The sequence below is a fragment of the Engystomops pustulosus genome, chromosome 11 (assembly GCF_040894005.1).
Source record: "Engystomops pustulosus chromosome 11, aEngPut4.maternal, whole genome shotgun sequence".
Taxonomy (NCBI): Eukaryota; Metazoa; Chordata; class Amphibia; order Anura; family Leptodactylidae; genus Engystomops; species Engystomops pustulosus.
The window spans coordinates 66,739,712-66,757,534 of record NC_092421.1 but is presented as its reverse complement, the minus strand read 5'-3'; the positions used below and the strand labels follow the sequence as shown (position 1 = coordinate 66,757,534).

General features: G+C 44.2%; 1 long non-coding RNA gene across 1 annotated transcript in view; it reads left to right on the top strand.

The window, feature by feature from the left end:
• LOC140106236 (uncharacterized) overlaps positions 1-17,409 on the top strand; it is a 37,706-nt gene extending 20,297 nt beyond the window's left edge. The window contains exon 3 of the long non-coding RNA XR_011850740.1: positions 17,325-17,409. This is a non-coding gene — a long non-coding RNA (uncharacterized lncRNA). The remainder of the gene's footprint in view (positions 1-17,324) is intronic.
• The last annotated feature ends 414 nt before the right edge of the window (positions 17,410-17,823 follow it).

The following is a 17,823-nucleotide window of genomic DNA, read 5'->3' as shown; positions in this document are numbered from 1 at the left end:
GGACACCAAACTATGTGAGCGTCACACAGATCTATCATTGTCTGCTCCTTACACAATGGTGACCCATAATAACTATATATCCATAACCCAAGCTAATGAGATAATAAAGTCACGTTTAGATGTGCGCCATTGTATTATCCGCACAATAACAGAACCCTCCGCGCTTCATAGGAATGAGAGTGAGAACGTCATAACATGGGTGTAAATAATGGAGGATGGGGGAAATAAAACCTTTATTCCAGAACATGTGAGTGTTTTTGGTGTTACATATAACTTTATGGACATGTTCTGGGTTAGTATTAATATATAATAGCGACATTAGGGGAAGAGGATGGAATGTTCATCATATCAGTCAATATTCACAAAAAAAACTATCACGAAATAAAAGGCAATAAGAGAGAAAGTGTGTTCTTAGATAGTTCTGCATAGAGAATGGTTAAAAACATGAATATTAGTTGATATTATTCCTTATCAGAATGTAGTAACATATAAAGTGAATATTTCCATTATCTGTGAGGTGCAGCAGCACCTGTGTGCAGCAAATTCTCCCTGCAGCCTGATAGCTAAGAATATGGAGGGGGCTGTATCTCTGGCTCTGTGACACATAGAACCTCACTTCTTCTTTTCTATAAAAGAAGAGAGTCTCCTCTTTTATATCCATCTAAATTTATGTTTCCAAGTGTCAAGAAAACGGAGATATTAACTGTTAAACTGCCGTCGGAAGTGATGTTTATATATAAAAATGGCACCTGATATTCTCACTTTAAACCTGAATATCTGTCACGGGTGGTCCCGCGACCCACATGCCGCCCTGCCCCCGCCAGCGTGCTGCCAGCGCATCTCACCCGTCCCGGCTCCTGGCTCGCTCCCCTCCACTGTGCGCGCGCGTCCCCGACTGCTAGGGCGCGCGCGGCACCTTCTCCAAATTTAAAGGGCCAGCGCGCCATTAATTGGCGCTGGCCATATTGCCCAATTCTTCATAAGCCTGCCTCTTCCTGTAACCCTTGCCGGATCTTTGTGCCTCATAGCCTTAGAGAAAGCTTCCAAGCGATTATTCCTGCGTTCCTGTGTATTCCTGCGTTCCTGTGTATTCCTGTGTGTTCCCGCTCCTGAGTCCTGTGTTACCCGAGTTCCTCCGTGTTGCTGTGTTCCGTGTGCCTGTGTTCCCGCTCCCACCTGCCTGGACCTCCCGTTGCTGACCTTGGACTTGGACTTGACATTGCATCTCTGCCATCTGCCCTGACCCCACCTGGACCTGACTACGAGACTGACAAGGTACCGCTAAGGTACCTCGACCTCGGCTGCCACCGCGGGCTGGTCGCACCTGTGGAACGACCTAGTGGTATCCTGCCGCAGCAAGTCCAACCCGCTTTGAGGCGGGCTCTGGTGAAAACCAGGTGCCGCTTGGGCTCCGGTCCCAGGTGTCGGCTAGTTCCGTCTCCCGCGGTGGTCCAGAGGATCCACTGATCCTGACAATATCTCTGGATCCCTGGCACCTAGAAACAAAATTCAAGATTCATTTGAAAGAAGAGGTTCTCCTCTTTCACGGGGCCCTGGGCAATTGCCCACTTTGCCTACCCATAGCGCCAGCCCTGGGTGCAGAGCCTCCATGGATCCTGGCAAGATCCTTCAGTAGTAATGTTTAAAAAAGTGAAGGTGATGAAGGTGGTTCACACCAAAACAGTGACACGGTTTCAATAACCTTCACCCTTTTGGAATTTTGGATTTTATGAGTGCTGCCTACACTTGTGAATCAGGAAGTGATTTGTAAAAAAAAAAAGACGTAACAGAGGATGACAAACACAGATGTAACAGGTTACTCTTACATCAATAACTTATCGGGGCCCTTGATCCAGACACACAATTTGCAACAGATTTCGGCCCCTATAGAGGACTAAGGCACTGGTCATGTGACGCAGCTGGGCTGATTTGCGTCACGCTCGCTCGGCTTTCCATGGACAGGGGAGGGTTGAGGAGCACTCCCACCCTCCCTCCTCCCCCCAGCTGTGAGTTGGGTTCCAGCCCGGCATGACGTCCAACACTTTGATCTTAACCCATACTGCCAGAGGCTACGCTCACACACATGTATGGGGGACGTATATATACGGCCGATATACGTCCCCCATACACTTCTATGGGCTCACAGCCCTGTACGGCTGTCCTATCTTTTCCCGTGATACGGCGCCGTGTGCTGTATCTTCCTATGGAATGGGGCGGGGGTAAGCAGCGCTCATCCCCTGCTCCTCTCCGCAGCGCCGATGTATGCCCGCCGTACCTTGGTACACATCGTGTGAATGTAGCCTAACACTGTGACATCTTAAATTAAAGTACAGGTATCACTATTATTATCTATTTACAGAGGACCATTAATTCTCATTCAATCAGTAAGAGGTTCACATAAATTATATTAAGACAAGAACATATGCAAGTACAAATACAAAACTACAGTGATCAGGAGACAAACGGAAGGAGGACCCTGCATGTTTTTTCAAACTAAGACAAGAGAAAACTGTTCCTACAGTAATAATAGTGATGCAGGTCGATCTCTATTCCTAGGGATCCTCTAGACTCCTTTTTAGGTTTTGGATAAAAACCCGGGCGCACTTGGTTCCAGTTAATAGGATTTTTATTGTTCCAATTTAAAACAACATGATTAAAATATATATTAAAAGGCAAGACGCGTTTCGGATCCGGATTGGATCCTTCCTCAGTTGCATAAAATATGTCTGTGTTTAGTGTTCTATATATACACATAATGGTTTGGCGCGTTAACGGTAACGAGACCGGGGAGCGTATGTGCAGGAGTATAAATAGATAACCCATCTAATCGATGACATAAATATAAGCGCTAGTAAAAATAGAAAAAGTTATAATTACAATAAATAAATACACAATAATTAGTGTAAAATGTAATCTAAAATTAACTTCCCTTTTCTTTTATTAAAAATTGATAATTCTGGCGTTGGGCGATGTGGGTCTGGTTTTTGTCTGATGTATTGATCCGAGGTATATGTAGCAGAACTACTAAAATGGACGTCGTGTTGACGCTGGACTACAGCTACGGAAGCCTAGGTGGACCAAAAAACAAATGTGCATTCTGGAGCGATGGACCTGATGTGAGTTCTAATGGAGTTGGAAGGTGTGGATGGTCCACAGAAAACGAACTGATACTGTGGGTGAGTATTGACTTATTTATAGAAAATATTTTTGGGGGGTTTTTTTGAAATATATATATATGGTTGATTAGACTCGGCGTTATATTAAGATCGTTTCCCTGACCTCATTTAAGCCTAATGGTTTTAGTGTTTTTAGTTTAAACATCCAGTATATCTCCTTACGTTTGAGGACTTCAAATCTATTGGAGATTTCTTTGTGTACATGATCAATTGGGGTGATGTTGTATTTAATGTTATTTTTGTGCTTTATTTCCATATGTCTGGATAGACTATGTTTGTTGTTGTTATGCTGAATGTTGAACCTGTGTTGGTTGAGGCGACAGTGGAGGGGTTGTGTAGTCCTTCCAACATACTGTAGTCCACATTGACATTCTATTAGGTAGATTACATAACGTGATTGACAGGTCATGTTGGTTTTTATGTGGAACTTCTCTTCAGAATTACTGGAACCAAACATCGAGGTTCCATGGTTGATGACTTTGCAGATCTGGGAGGGCGAAAAATCCACACTGATACATTACTTTGAGGAAATCAATAAAAATGAATGGGGCATAAGACTTACCCTTAATGTCCAAAAGGAAAAAATTGAATTTCTAGATCTAACCATTAAACACAATGAAAAGAACTTTATCACTGAAACTTATTTTAAAACAGTCGACACGAACAGCTATCTTAACTTCAAGAGCAATCATCATAAGAAATGGCTCAACAATATACCTTATAGTCAGTTTCTCAGAATAAGGAAAAATTGTACCAATAATGACACCTTCAAGAAACAAGCAGAAATCATAAAAAGCAGATTCATGGAAAAAGGATATCCTACAGAATTAATAAAAGACGCCTTCAATCAAGCCAGTGAACACTCTCAAGCAGAATGTCTAAAACCCCCCAATAAAGAGAAAAATAAAAATAAAAAGAAAGAGAACATAAAAAATAAGAAGGAAGGCTCAGAGATCAGGTTTATCACCACATACACGAAAAACCATAAGGAGATAGAGGCAGTCTTCAGAAAACATTGGCATATTTTACATAACGATCCATATTTACAACAACATATTTCTGCAAAACCAATATTCACATATAGGAGAGCCACTACACTAAAGCAGAGACTGGCCCCTAGTGTACCAAGACAACCATCAACCATCAACCATGGAACCTCGATGTTTGGTTCCAGTAATTCTGAAGAGAAGTTCCACATAAAAACCAACATGACCTGTCAATCACGTTATGTAATCTACCTAATAGAATGTCAATGTGGACTACAGTATGTTGGAAGGACCACACAACCCCTCCACTGTCGCCTCAACCAACACAGGTTCAACATTCAGCATAACAACAACAAACATAGTCTATCCAGACATATGGAAATAAAGCACAAAAATAACATTAAATACAACATCACCCCAATTGATCATGTACACAAAGAAATCTCCAATAGATTTGAAGTCCTCAAACGTAAGGAGATATACTGGATGTTTAAACTAAAAACACTAAAACCATTAGGCTTAAATGAGGTCAGGGAAACGATCTTAATATAACGCCGAGTCTAATCAACCATATATATATATTTAAAAAAAAAAACCCAAAAATATTTTCTATAAATAAGTCAATACTCACCCACAGTATCAGTTCGTTTTCTGTGGACCAACTCCATTAGAACTCACATCAGGTCCATCGCTCCGGAATGCACATTTGTTTTTTGGTCCACCTAGGCTTCCGTAGCTGTAGTCCAGCGTCAACACAACGTCCATTTTAGTAGTTCCGCTACATATACCTCGGATCAATACATCAGACAAAAACCAGACCCACATCGCCCAACGCCAGAATTATCAATTTTTAATAAAAGAAAAGGGAAGTTAATTTTAGATTACATTTTGCACTAATTATTGTGTATTTATTTATTGTAATTATAACTTTTTCTATTTTTACTAGCGCTTATATTTATGTCATCGATTAGATGGGTTATCTATTTATACTCCTGCACATACGCTTCCCGGTCTCGTTACCGTTAACGCGCCAAACCATTATGTGTATATATAGAACACTAAACACAGACATATTTTATGCAACTGAGGAAGGATCCAATCCGGATCCGAAACGCGTCTTGCCTTTTAATATATATTTTAATCATGTTGTTTTAAATTGGAACAATAAAAATCCTATTAACTGGAACCAAGTGCGCCCGGGTTTTTATCCAAAACCTAAAAAGGAGTCTAGAGGATCCCTAGGAATAGAGATCGACCTGCATCATTGTTTTACCGGCATTTTGACCGGAGTAACTCCCAGGAGGCTGCATGCAGTTCCGTATATCATCCAACACGCGATATATATGAGTTACGCCATCAGCGTAACTAAATAAGGAGAGTGCACAATTATCATATGCACCTACCAAATATTTGGAAAATCCTACACATCGAGCGCCTCCGTGCTCTTCCGTTTCTCCCTTTTTCTCCCTACAGTAATAATAGAGACTTTGTAAGGTGGTAAATACTCATTGGATGGCAGTAAGACCAGTTTATAGCGAATGTGGACCATATGTCTGCCATACTTCCTAAGGACACTACCTCCGGACCATAGATGACTACTATGCTGTGAGTCACTGGCTCCATGCCGGCTATTGTCCTGTCCTGTATCCATGATTTCTGTATAAGACATAGATGACACTGTACATCTGGGTCCTGGGGCAGTTCTTAGTTTCTTCTTCCTCATTTAACACGTCGAGATATTAAAACTAGCACTAAATTTACATTCATCAGTAAAATTATTAAATTCATGTCTATACCTTTCTTTAAATGTGAAGGAATGGAATGAGAAAACATTAAAGAGTTCAAGTAAAAGTTAGAGTAAATACATAAAATATAAAAATAAGTGGGATAGAGGCCGTACCCATCGCTGTTCCCAAATACAGTCACACTCCATTGATGGCAAACTGTGAGAAACTGTAAGGCTCCATATCATACATGCAGTATGATAATATCCGGCTCTTATATACCCTCTAAACTTTAATTTGAGAATTACAAATACTGGGATTTGGTCAGGTCCTGAGTCTCAAAAACAAAACCTAATACCTTGTCTAGAGGGTGCACTGTATCTCCACTGTACACCCATTTAGCTAATTTACATATGAATATAAATGAAGATGTCTCTGTATTTGACACTTCACATAGGTGAACGTATGTGACAGGGTCCATTTAATACAGGGGTAGGGAACCTATGGCTCGGGAGCAGATGTGGCTCTTTTGATGTCTGGATCTGGCTCGCAGACAAATCATTGATTAATAGCGATGCGCAGTGTGTACATCTAAGACACACACAGCGATGACCAGTGGATGCAGGCCAGGATGTTATCACTGCCTGTGTCCTTTATGTGACCAAGGTGCCATCGCCGCACCGTTGCTTAGGTGACAGGGCCTGTGTCATAGAGTACAGCGGCATCCACTCCTCTCTATGACCCAGGCGCCATTGCCTAAGCAACAATGGCAGCGGCACCTGGGTCATAGAGAAGAGCACGTGATGACAAGCCTCAGACGAGAGAGCAGGTAGGGGAGTATTCCCTTTTTTATGCTGTGACTACCTATCTATTGGGGAGCATGTGCTGTGACTACCTATCTATAGGGGGCTATGTGCTGTGGCTACCTATCTACTAGGGGGCTATGTGCTGTGGCTACTTATCTACTAGGGGGCCATGTCCTGTGGCTACCTATCTACTAGGGGGCCATGTCCTGTGGCTACCTATCTACTAGGGGGCTATGTGCTGTGGCTACCTATCTACTAGGGCGCCATGTGCTGTGGCTACCTATCTACTAGGGCGCCATGTGATGTGGCTACCCATCTACTAGGGGGCATGTGCTGTGGCTACCTATCTCCTGGGGGGGGGGCCATGTGTTGTCGCTTCCTATCTACTGGTGGGCATATGAAGGGACTACCTATCTACTGGGAGGCATGTGCATATTGTATGGCTCTCACAGAATTACATTTTAAAATATGTGGTGTTCATTGCTCTCTCAGCCAAAAAGGTTCCCAACCCCTGCTTTAAGAGATAAGTAAATAAGGGCATAAAGAAATCCAGAGACGACAGAAGTTGAATCAGTTTTGCATAGTGTCTCCTTATCTTCTACGTATTCGCCTGGAAGCTGCTGCTGCTGCAAGGGTTGGATCTGAGGATGAGTAATATGTCTCCTCTTGTGTGAGTGCATTGATGTACGGATTTAGCGTCGGGCAATGCGCCCCTCGGGGACGGGATGACTCCCAGTCACGATGGAGGAGATCCCACCCCACTCTCTTCACCTCATCCTATGCACACAGATAATTGGGATGTGTTACACTCTCATCAGGGGATGAGTGGCTGTCTTTGTATTCCTCCGTGGATGTGTTCGTCATACTGAATTAGGAGCATATGACCTGAAAACAACTCAAAACTTTTACGTTAGGGAATGTCTATCTGGGCGGTCTATCTCTTTGATATCACTAATTTCACATTTTTCTGATTAATGTGGATATTTTTAAAGCAAGAGAACTTCATTTTTCCAATACAGAGCTCCAGACCCCCTGCCCAGATAAATATATAAAGCATAGCATCACATCTCCATGCAGCCACCACTAGGGGGAGCTCAGGAGTTATACAGTTTATACAATGAGCTCAATGATAACATAATGGGGCTTATTTACCTTCTTACATGTACAAGAATATAACTACTATAATACTGCCCCCTATGTACAAGAATATAACTACTATAATACTGCTCCCTATGTACAAGAATATAACTACTATAATACTGCCCCCTATGTACAAGAATATAACTACTATAATACTGCCCCCTATGTACAAGAATATAACTACTATAATACTGCCCCCTATGTACAAGAATATAACTACTATAATACTGCCCCTATGTACAGGAATATAACTACTATAATACTGCCCCCTATGTACAAGAATATAACTACTATAATACTGGTAAGAAGGTATGTAAGAAGTGTCTGCGCTGACATTGTGTCGCATGCAACCCTTTTGTGGCGCAGCTGCGGTGACTTCTATGCGACTCAAATTACGGGGTGTGCCGTCGGATGGTCCAAATGATTCCAACTGAGCGCCGTATTTAATTGCAAATTATGTTGCACGCCCTATGTTAAAGGTGCACCACAAAAAAGATAGTGAACTCTGCTGAACCAGTGCGGGGAAGCCGCACATTCATGATTTCAGGTGCACAATCTAAGTGAATTGCCGCACGCTGCATTATACACGGACAATGCACTTTCAGTGAACTTGAGTGACTTTGTAAGAATATATAGAAGCGTCCCAGAGCTCCCCCTAGTATGGGCTATTATTATAGTTATATTCCTGTACATAGGGGGCAGTATTATTGTAGGTATATTCTTGTACATAGGGGGCAGTATTATAGTAATTATATTCTTGTATATAGGGGGCAGTATTATAGTAGTTATATTTTTGAACATAGGGGGCAGTATTATAGTAGTTATATTCCTGTACATAGGGGGAGTATTATAGTAGTTATATTCCTGTACATAGGGGGCAGTATTATAGTAGTTATATTCTTGTACATAGGGGCAGTATTATAGTAGTTATATTCTTGTACATAGGGGGCAGTATTATAGTAGTTATATTCTTGTACATAGAGGGCAGTATTATAGTAGTTATATTCTTGTACATAGAGGGCAGTATTATAGTAGTTATATTCCTGTACATAGGGGGCAGTATTATTGTAGTTTTATTCTTGTACATAGGGGTAAGTATTATAGTAGTTATATTCCTGTACATAGGGGGAAGCATTATAGTAGTTATATTCCTGTACATAGGATGCAGTATTATAGTAGTTATATTCTTGTACATAGGGGGCAGTATTATAGTAGTTATATTCTTGCACATAGGGGCAGTATAGTAGTTATATTCCTGTACATAGGGGGCAGTATTATAGCAGTTATATTCTTGTACATAGGGGGCAGTGTTATAGTAGTTATAGTCTTGTACATAGGGGGCAGTATTATAGTAGTTATATTCTTGTACATAGGGGGCAGTATTATAGTATTAATATTCCTGTACACAGGGGGCAGTATTATAGTAGTTATATTCTTGTACATAGGGGGCAGTATTATAGTAGTTATATTCTTGTACATAGGGGACAGTATTATAGTAGTTATATTCCTGTACATAGGGGGCAGTATTATAGTAGTTATATTCCTGTACATAGGGGGAGTATTATAGTAGTTATATTCCTGTACATAGGGGGCAGTATTATAGTAGTTATATTCTTGTACATAGGGGGCAGTATTATAGTAGTTATATTCTTGTACATAGGGGGCAGTATTATAGTAGTTATATTCTTGTACATAGTGTGAGACACTGAAGGGGTTAACTGTGGATGGGCGGTATGTTTCCCCTAGGTTTGGCTTCTATGCAAGGCCTTAGTGCTGAGGTGGGTTTGTCCAGCACCTTGGACACAGGTGATGGGAACAGCCTAATCAGCCTGGATATAATCACTCAGCAGATCTGAAGTTGTTGTCTCTCTCTGGCAGGAGGCTGGAGGGCACGCAGCCTTGTTCTCTGGGCCTGGAGCAACAAAAGTGTTTTTGTTAGCGGTGAGTTAGAGAACCAATGTTTAGTTAGCACCCTGACGGGTAGGATATTATTTTGTTTGGATGCCTGAATGTGAAGGCTGTTTTATTTTACTTTTGCTGCAATAAACGCAGGCGAGACCTGTTTTGGACTGTACCTTGGTGTCACTGTCTTGAACTGCATCACAGCACCCCGTTACCACAGTCTCTACTGGGCCAAATCTCCACATATGGTGCTTCGGATTGCGGGCAGTTCAAAGACACACACCTGAAAGGCTCGCTACATCCTGCAACATTGCATGGCCTGGGTGAAAGCAGCAGGCAAATTGCAGGATAAAGCCAAGATGGAGGACTTTATTAAAGCCATGTTCCAGCAGCAGGAGGAGAGGTCCCGCCAGCAGCAGGAAGAGTCCCGGGCTGATCGGCAGCTGCAGCAAGCCATGCTCCAGCAGCAGGAGGAGAGGTCCCGCCAGCAGCAAGCCATGTTCCAGCAGCAGGAGGAGAGGTCCCGCCAGCAGCAGGAGGAGAGGTCCCGCCAGCAGCAGGAAGAGTCCCGGGCTGATCGGCAGCTGCAGCAAGCCATGCTCCAGCAACAGCGGGAAGAGTCCCGAGCCATGTTCCAGCTGATGATGGAAAAGTTTTCTGGCGTTATGGCAGCACCGCAAGCGACGACTTCTGAGGGGTCCCATACTGGTTTGCAAGGGTACCCGGTTGTCCAGCATTCCGCACGGGCTGCAGTGCAGAAGGCTTTACAAAAGATGACGGCGACCGACGACGTGGAGGCGTATCTCACTGTGTTCGAGCGAGTAGCTGAGCGAGAGGAGTTACCGGCTGAGCAGTGGGCAGATGTCCTGGCACCGTTCCTGACAGGCGAGTCGCAGAAGGCTTACTACGACCTGAGTGAAACGGAGGCCCGTGAGTACCCCCAGCTAAAGGCGGAGATTCTGGCTCGTCTTGGGGTCACCGTTCAAGTTCGTTCCAGCCGGGTCCACCAGTGGGCTTACTCAGAAAAACTACCCCCACGCTCCCAAATGCATGACCTGATCCATCTTGTCCGGAAGTGGCTCCAACCAGAGGACTGCACCCCAGCACAGATGGTGGAGAGAGTGGTTCTCGACAAATTCACCCGTTCTCTGCCCTCTCGGCTCCAGCGGTGGGTTGGACAGGCCGGTCCCACAAAAGCTGAGGAACTCGTGTCCCTAGTAGAGAGATATCGGGCTACGGAGGACTTTCTACTTACCTCTCCCACACGAAGCAGTGCCAGTGACAGGGTCACCAAACCGTTGGGTAAGGCTACTACTGCGGAAAAGGGGAGGCATGTCAGGTTGGGAGGGGGTTCATTGGGGGGCGTGGATACCCAGAAACCCAGTGAGGCTCGTGACCGAGGTCATAGCCGTATCCAGTGTTGGCGATGCCATGAAATGGGCCATATTGCTGCCAACTGTCCCCTGTCAGTGGAGCCAATGGACTGCAACCAGACCCGGCGAGTGTCACTGTTTGCCCGGCCGGCTCTGGCAGCCGAGTCAGTCACGGATGCAGAACCCCAAGTGTGTATGGTCACAATCGGTGGTCACACGGTGGAAGCCTTGCTAGACTCAGGGAGTCTGGTCACCCTGGTGCGGGGAACTTTGGTTGATCCTGGACTGTACAGTGGGCGGAAAGTGGGAGTGCTATGTATACATGGGGACACTCGCGAATATCCCACTGCCGTCATCAACCTACATACACCTTGTGGTACTGTCACCCATGAAGTGGGGGTGGTGGGGACCCTGTTTCATGAGGCTATTATTGGCAGAGACTTACCGGTGTTTTGGGACCTCTGGAGACGAAGACCCACCTCAGGTGCTGTTGCAGATAATGGGCATCAGGTATGTCCGGCCTTGGCCCCTGAACCCTTTGAGGCCGATGTACCCACACCAGCAGTAGGGGTGACCCCATGTGATGAATTCTCTCCCCTAGAGGTTCTAGCTGGTGAGGTCGAGGGCCACGAGGAGATGGCCGACATGCCGGACCTTGAGATTTCCCGTGAAAATTTTGGGGCTGCACAGCTACAGGACCCTACCTTGGTTAAAGCACGGGAGAATGTTAAGGTGATAAATGGGGTACTCCAAATACCAGGGGCTGATAAAATATACCCCCGAATGGTGATTGTTGGGGAACTGTTGTACCGGGTCGACCAGATACGGGGTGAGGAGGTTGAGCAACTTGTAGTACCCCAATCTCACCGTAGGCTGGTGCTAGAGTTGGCACACAAACATGTGCTGGGAGGGCACTTAGGTGCTGAGAAGACCCGAGAGAGGATCCTGCAGAGATTTTTCTGGCCCGGGGTGTGGGAGGAGGTAAACCGGTATTGTAGCTCCTGCCCTGAGTGTCAACTTACTGCCCCGGTGTCCCACTTCAGGAGTCCTTTGGTCCCACTACCAATCATAGAGGTGCCATTTGAACGGATTGCAATGGATCTGGTTGGCCCCATAGTCAAATCCTCAAGGGGGCACCAATACATCCTGGTTATCCTGGACTACGCTACGCGGTATCCCGAGGCGATTCCATTAAGGAACACCTCCTCCAAAAATATTGCTAGGGAGCTGTTCCAGGTATTCTCACGCACCGGCCTCCCCAAGGAAATCTTGACTGACCAGGGTACCCCATTCATGTCTAGAGTAATGAAGGAGATGTGTAAGTTACTGCAGGTAAAACAGCTCCGCACCTCTGTGTATCATCCTCAGACAGATGGCCTGGTCGAGAGGTTTAACAAGACCTTGAAGGGGATGCTAAAGAGGGTGGTCAGCAAAGATGGGAAGGACTGGGATTGTTTGTTGCCCTATTTGATGTTTGCCATACGTGAAGTTCCCCAGTCCTCTACGGGTTTCTCACCCTTTGAGCTGTTATATGGCCGTTCCCCACGTGGGCTGTTGGATGTAGCCAAGGAGACCTGGGAACAGGAGAGGACCCCCCACCGTAGTGTGATAGAACACGTCTCCCTTATGCAGGACCGCATAGCGGCGGTAATGCCCCTTGTAAAGGAGCACATGACAAGGGCACAAGAGGCCCAGTCTAGGGTCTACAATAGGTCAGCCAGACTCAGGACCTTTAACCCAGGCGACAAAGTGCTAGTTCTGGTGCCCACCGTGGAGAGCAAGTTCTTGGCCAAATGGCAAGGACCATATGAGGTCATGGAGAGAGCGGGGAAGGTAACCTACAGGGTATCTCAGCCGGGGAGGAGGAAACCCGAACAGATATACCACGTGAACCTCCTAAAGCCATGGAGGGAAAGAGAGTCCCTGATGGCCATGGGAGTAGAGGAGGCGTCTGTCTCCAAGAAGGGGACCCCGGAGGTAGGTGTACCCGATGCCAAGGTGCCTGAAGTACGGATCTCGGAGTCCCTCTCCAGGGCCCAGATTCAGGAAGCGAAGGAGTTTGTGCTCCGAAATGTGGATGTGTTCTCTAAATTACCGGGACGTACTTCAGTCATCAAGCATGACATCATAACCGAACCCCACATCCGGGTACACCAAAAACCCTACCGGGTCCCTGAAGCGCGCCGGCTTGCCATATCCAAAGAAGTCAGGCAGATGTTAGACCTGGGGGTTATCGAGGAATCTAAAAGTGACTGGTCGAGTCCTATTGTGTTGATTCCCAAACCGGATGGTTCCCTACGGTTCTGCAATGATTTTAGGAAGTTGAACGAGGTGTCCAAATTTGATTCCTATCCCATGCCCAGGGTTGACGAGTTGATAGAACGACTTGGACAGGCTAGGTTCTTCTCCACCCTTGACCTGACGAAAGGGTATTGGCAGGTCCCCCTGACTGACAGGGCTAAAGAGAAGACCGCTTTTGTTACCCCTGATGGGCTTTTTCAGTACGTGGTACTCCCCTTTGGGCTACATGGGGCTCCCGCCACATTCCAGAGGTTAATGGATCTCGTGCTAAAACCTCACCGGAGTTATGCCTCGGCCTACTTAGATGACATCATAGTCTATAGTAACGACTGGGGGAGTCATCTAGCCAAAGTACAAGCAGTGGTAGACTCCCTGAGGGCAGCAGGGCTGACAGCGAACCCCCAAAAGTGTGCACTGGGACTGGAAGAGGCCCGTTACCTGGGGTACCGTATTGGGCGAGGGGTCATCAAACCCCAAGTAAATAAAGTAGAGGCGATCCAGCAGTGGCCACGACCCTTGAGCAAGAAGCAAGTGAGGGCTTTTCTGGGCATAGTGGGCTATTATCGCCGATTTATCCCCGATTTTGCGACAATAGCGGCACCCCTGACTGACCTGACCAAGGGTAGCAGGGCGGTGATGGTAAAGTGGAGTGAAGAGGCTGAGGGGGCGTTTCAGCGACTTAAGACGGTTTTGTGTGAGGGACCGGTACTGATCACCCCTAACTTCACCAAGACCTTTATTGTGCAGACTGACGCTTCTGACGTGGGCTTAGGGGCTGTCCTGTCCCAAGTAGTGGAGGGTGAGGAACATCCCGTGACATTCCTGAGCCGCAAGCTCACACCTCCTGAGAAGAACTATAGTATAGTTGAGAGGGAGTGCTTGGCGATCAAATGGGCTCTGGAATCCCTGAGGTATTATCTGGTAGGGCGGCAGTTTACACTAGTGACTGATCACTCTCCCCTAACCTGGATGAGTCAGGCCAAGGAGAGGAACGCCAGGGTCACAAGGTGGTTCCTAATGCTCCAGAATTTTAAATTCACGGTGGAACATCGAGCAGGAAAGCTGCATGGGAATGCCGATGCCCTATCCCGTACCCACTGTCTGATGGCCAAAAGTGTTCGTCCCCACAGGGTCAAACAGAGGGGGAGGGTATGTGAGACACTGAAGGGGTTAACTGTGGATGGGCGGTATGTTTCCCCTAGGTTTGGCTTCTATGCAAGGCCTTAGTGCTGAGGTGGGTTTGTCCAGCACCTTGGACACAGGTGATGGGAACAGCCTAATCAGCCTGGATATAATCACTCAGCAGATCTGAAGTTGTTGTCTCTCTCTGGCAGGAGGCTGGAGGGCACGCAGCCTTGTTCTCTGGGCCTGGAGCAACAAAAGTGTTTTTGTTAGCGGTGAGTTAGAGAACCAATGTTTAGTTAGCACCCTGACGGGTAGGATATTATTTTGTTTGGATGCCTGAATGTGAAGGCTGTTTTATTTTACTTTTGCTGCAATAAACGCAGGCGAGACCTGTTTTGGACTGTACCTTGGTGTCACTGTCTTGAACTGCATCACAGCACCCCGTTACCACAGTCTCTACTGGGCCAAATCTCCACAATAGGGGACAGTATTATAGTAGTTATATTCTTGTACATAGGGGGCAGTATTATAGTAGTTATATTCTTGTACATAGGGGGCAGTACTATAGTAGTTATATTCTTGTACATAGGGGGCAGTATTATAGTAGTTATATTCTTGTACATAGGGGGCAGTATTATAGTAGTTATATTCTTGTACATAGAGGGCAGTATTATAGTAGTTATATTCCTGTACATAGGGGGCAGTATTATAGTAGTTTTATTCTTGTACATAGGATGCAGTATTATAGTAGTTATATTCTTGTACATAGGGGGCAGTATTATAGTAGTTATATTCTTGAACATAGGGGACAGTATTATAGTAGTTATATTCCTGTACATAGGGGGCAGTATTATAGTAGTTATATTCCTGTACATAGGGGGAGTATTATAGTAGTTATATTCTTGTACATAGGGGGCAGTATTATAGTAGTTATATTCTTGTACATAGGGGGCAGTATTATAGTAGTTATATTCTTGTACATAGGGGGCAGTATTATAGTAGTTATATTCTTGTACATAGAGGGCAGTATTATAGTAGTTATATTCTTGTACATAGAGGGCAGTATTATAGAAGTTATATTCTTGTACATAGAGGGCAGTATTATAGTAGTTATATTCTTGTACATAGGGGGCAGTATTAAAGTAGTTATATTCTTGTACATAGGGGGCAGTATTATAGTAGTTATATTCTTGTACATAGAGGGCAGTATTATAGTAGTTATATTCTTGTACATAGAGGGCAGTATTATAGAAGTTATATTCTTGTACATAGAGGGCAGTATTATAGTAGTTATATTCTTGTACATAGGGGGCAGTATTAAAGTAGTTATATTCTTGTACATAGGGGGCAGTATTATAGTAGTTATATTCCTGTACATAGGGGGCAGTACTATAGTAGTTATATTCCTTTACATAGGGGGAGTATTATAGTAGTTATATTCTTGTACATAGGGGGCAGTATTATAGTAGTTATATTCTTGTACATAGGGGGCAGTATTATAGTAGTTATATTCTTGTACATAGGGGGCAGTATTATAGTAGTTATATTCTTGTACATAGAGGGCAGTATTATAGTAGTTATATTCTTGTACATAGAGGGCAGTATTATAGAAGTTATATTCTTGTACATAGAGGGCAGTATTATAGTAGTTATATTCTTGTACATAGGGGGCAGTATTAAAGTAGTTATATTCTTGTACATAGGGGGCAGTATTATAGTAGTTATATTCCTGTACATAGGGGGCAGTACTATAGTAGTTATATTCTTGTACATAGGGGGCAGTATTATAGTAGTTATATTCTTGTACATAGGGGGCAGTATTATAGTAGTTATATTCTTGTACATAGGGGGCAGTATTATAGTAGTTATATTCCTGTACATAGGGGGCAGTACTATAGTAGTTATATTCTTGTACATAGGGGGCAGTATTATAGTAGTTATATTCTTGTACATAGTGGGCAGTATGATAGTAGTTATATTCCTGTACATAGGGGGCAGTATTATAGTAGTTATATTCTTGTACATAGGGGGCAGTATTATAGTAGTTATATTCCTGTACATAGGGGGCAGTATTATAGTAGTTATATTCTTGTACATAGTGGGCAGTATGATAGTAGTTATATTCCTGTACATAGGGGGCAGTATTATAGTAGTTATATTCTTGTACATAGGGGGCAGTATTATAGTAGTTATATTCCTGTACATAGGGGGCAGTATTATAGTAGTTATATTCCTGTACATACGGAGCAGGATTATAGTAGTTATATTCTTGTACATAGGGGGCAGTATTATAGTAGTTATATTCTTGTACACAGGGGGCAGTATTATAGTAGTTATATTCCTGTACTTGGAAGACAGTCGTATAGTAGTTATATTTTTGTACATAGGGGGCAGTATAATAGTTGATGTATTTTTCTTCTTCATCATGGAGTCAGTATTGTACTACTTGAACATATGGCAGTATGATGGTAGTTATGTGCGTGTATCTAGGATATACATATGCAGATAAATGTTGCAGGGAGTGGTGCTGTTATCGTTTCTTTCAAGATAAAGAACATATGAAATCCTTTCTCTGATGTAATATACGAGGGGTAATAGAAATGACATAAGATTTAGTAAACTCTATTTTTATCTTACATTATCATGTATTGTAGGGATGTTTTATGACACCTTTGTTGGGGATATAAAGGAACAGAGATCAGTTGTTTCTGTGATATATTGTACAGTAAGGATAACTTGCATTATGTGGCTGTATATAACCTGCTGATACCTGATGCCTTTTATGACATAGGTCTGGTGCTGTGCGATAACGGGAGACAAAGGGTTAACCCCCACCCACAATCTGGTGACAGGAGGATTACACATTATCAGTGAGGTGGGTGACTAGCACTGAGTAACAGGGCGTGATAGTAAAAAAACCTCTTATTCACAAAGAAAACTATGTATGATACAGGAACGGAGAGATTCGACAGGTAGCGATATGAAATGCAGAAATATTTCTATAGGCCCTGTAATATCTGACAGGTCCCCTGTGCTAGATGACCCCATAATCATACAATCTGTTACTTTACACCCAGAGCCCATGATGCAAGTGTGAACAGAGCCCTAGGGCCTGATGCATAAAGGTATTTTTGGAATCTGTGTTGTACTGGGTCCAGATCCACTCCTTGTACTAGTGACAGCAGCTCAGCTCTTTGTAAGGTGGATACCTATATAATGGAAGCTTAGATACAGCAGCTCAGCTCTTTGTAAGGTGGATACCTATATAATGGAAGCTCAGATACAGCAGC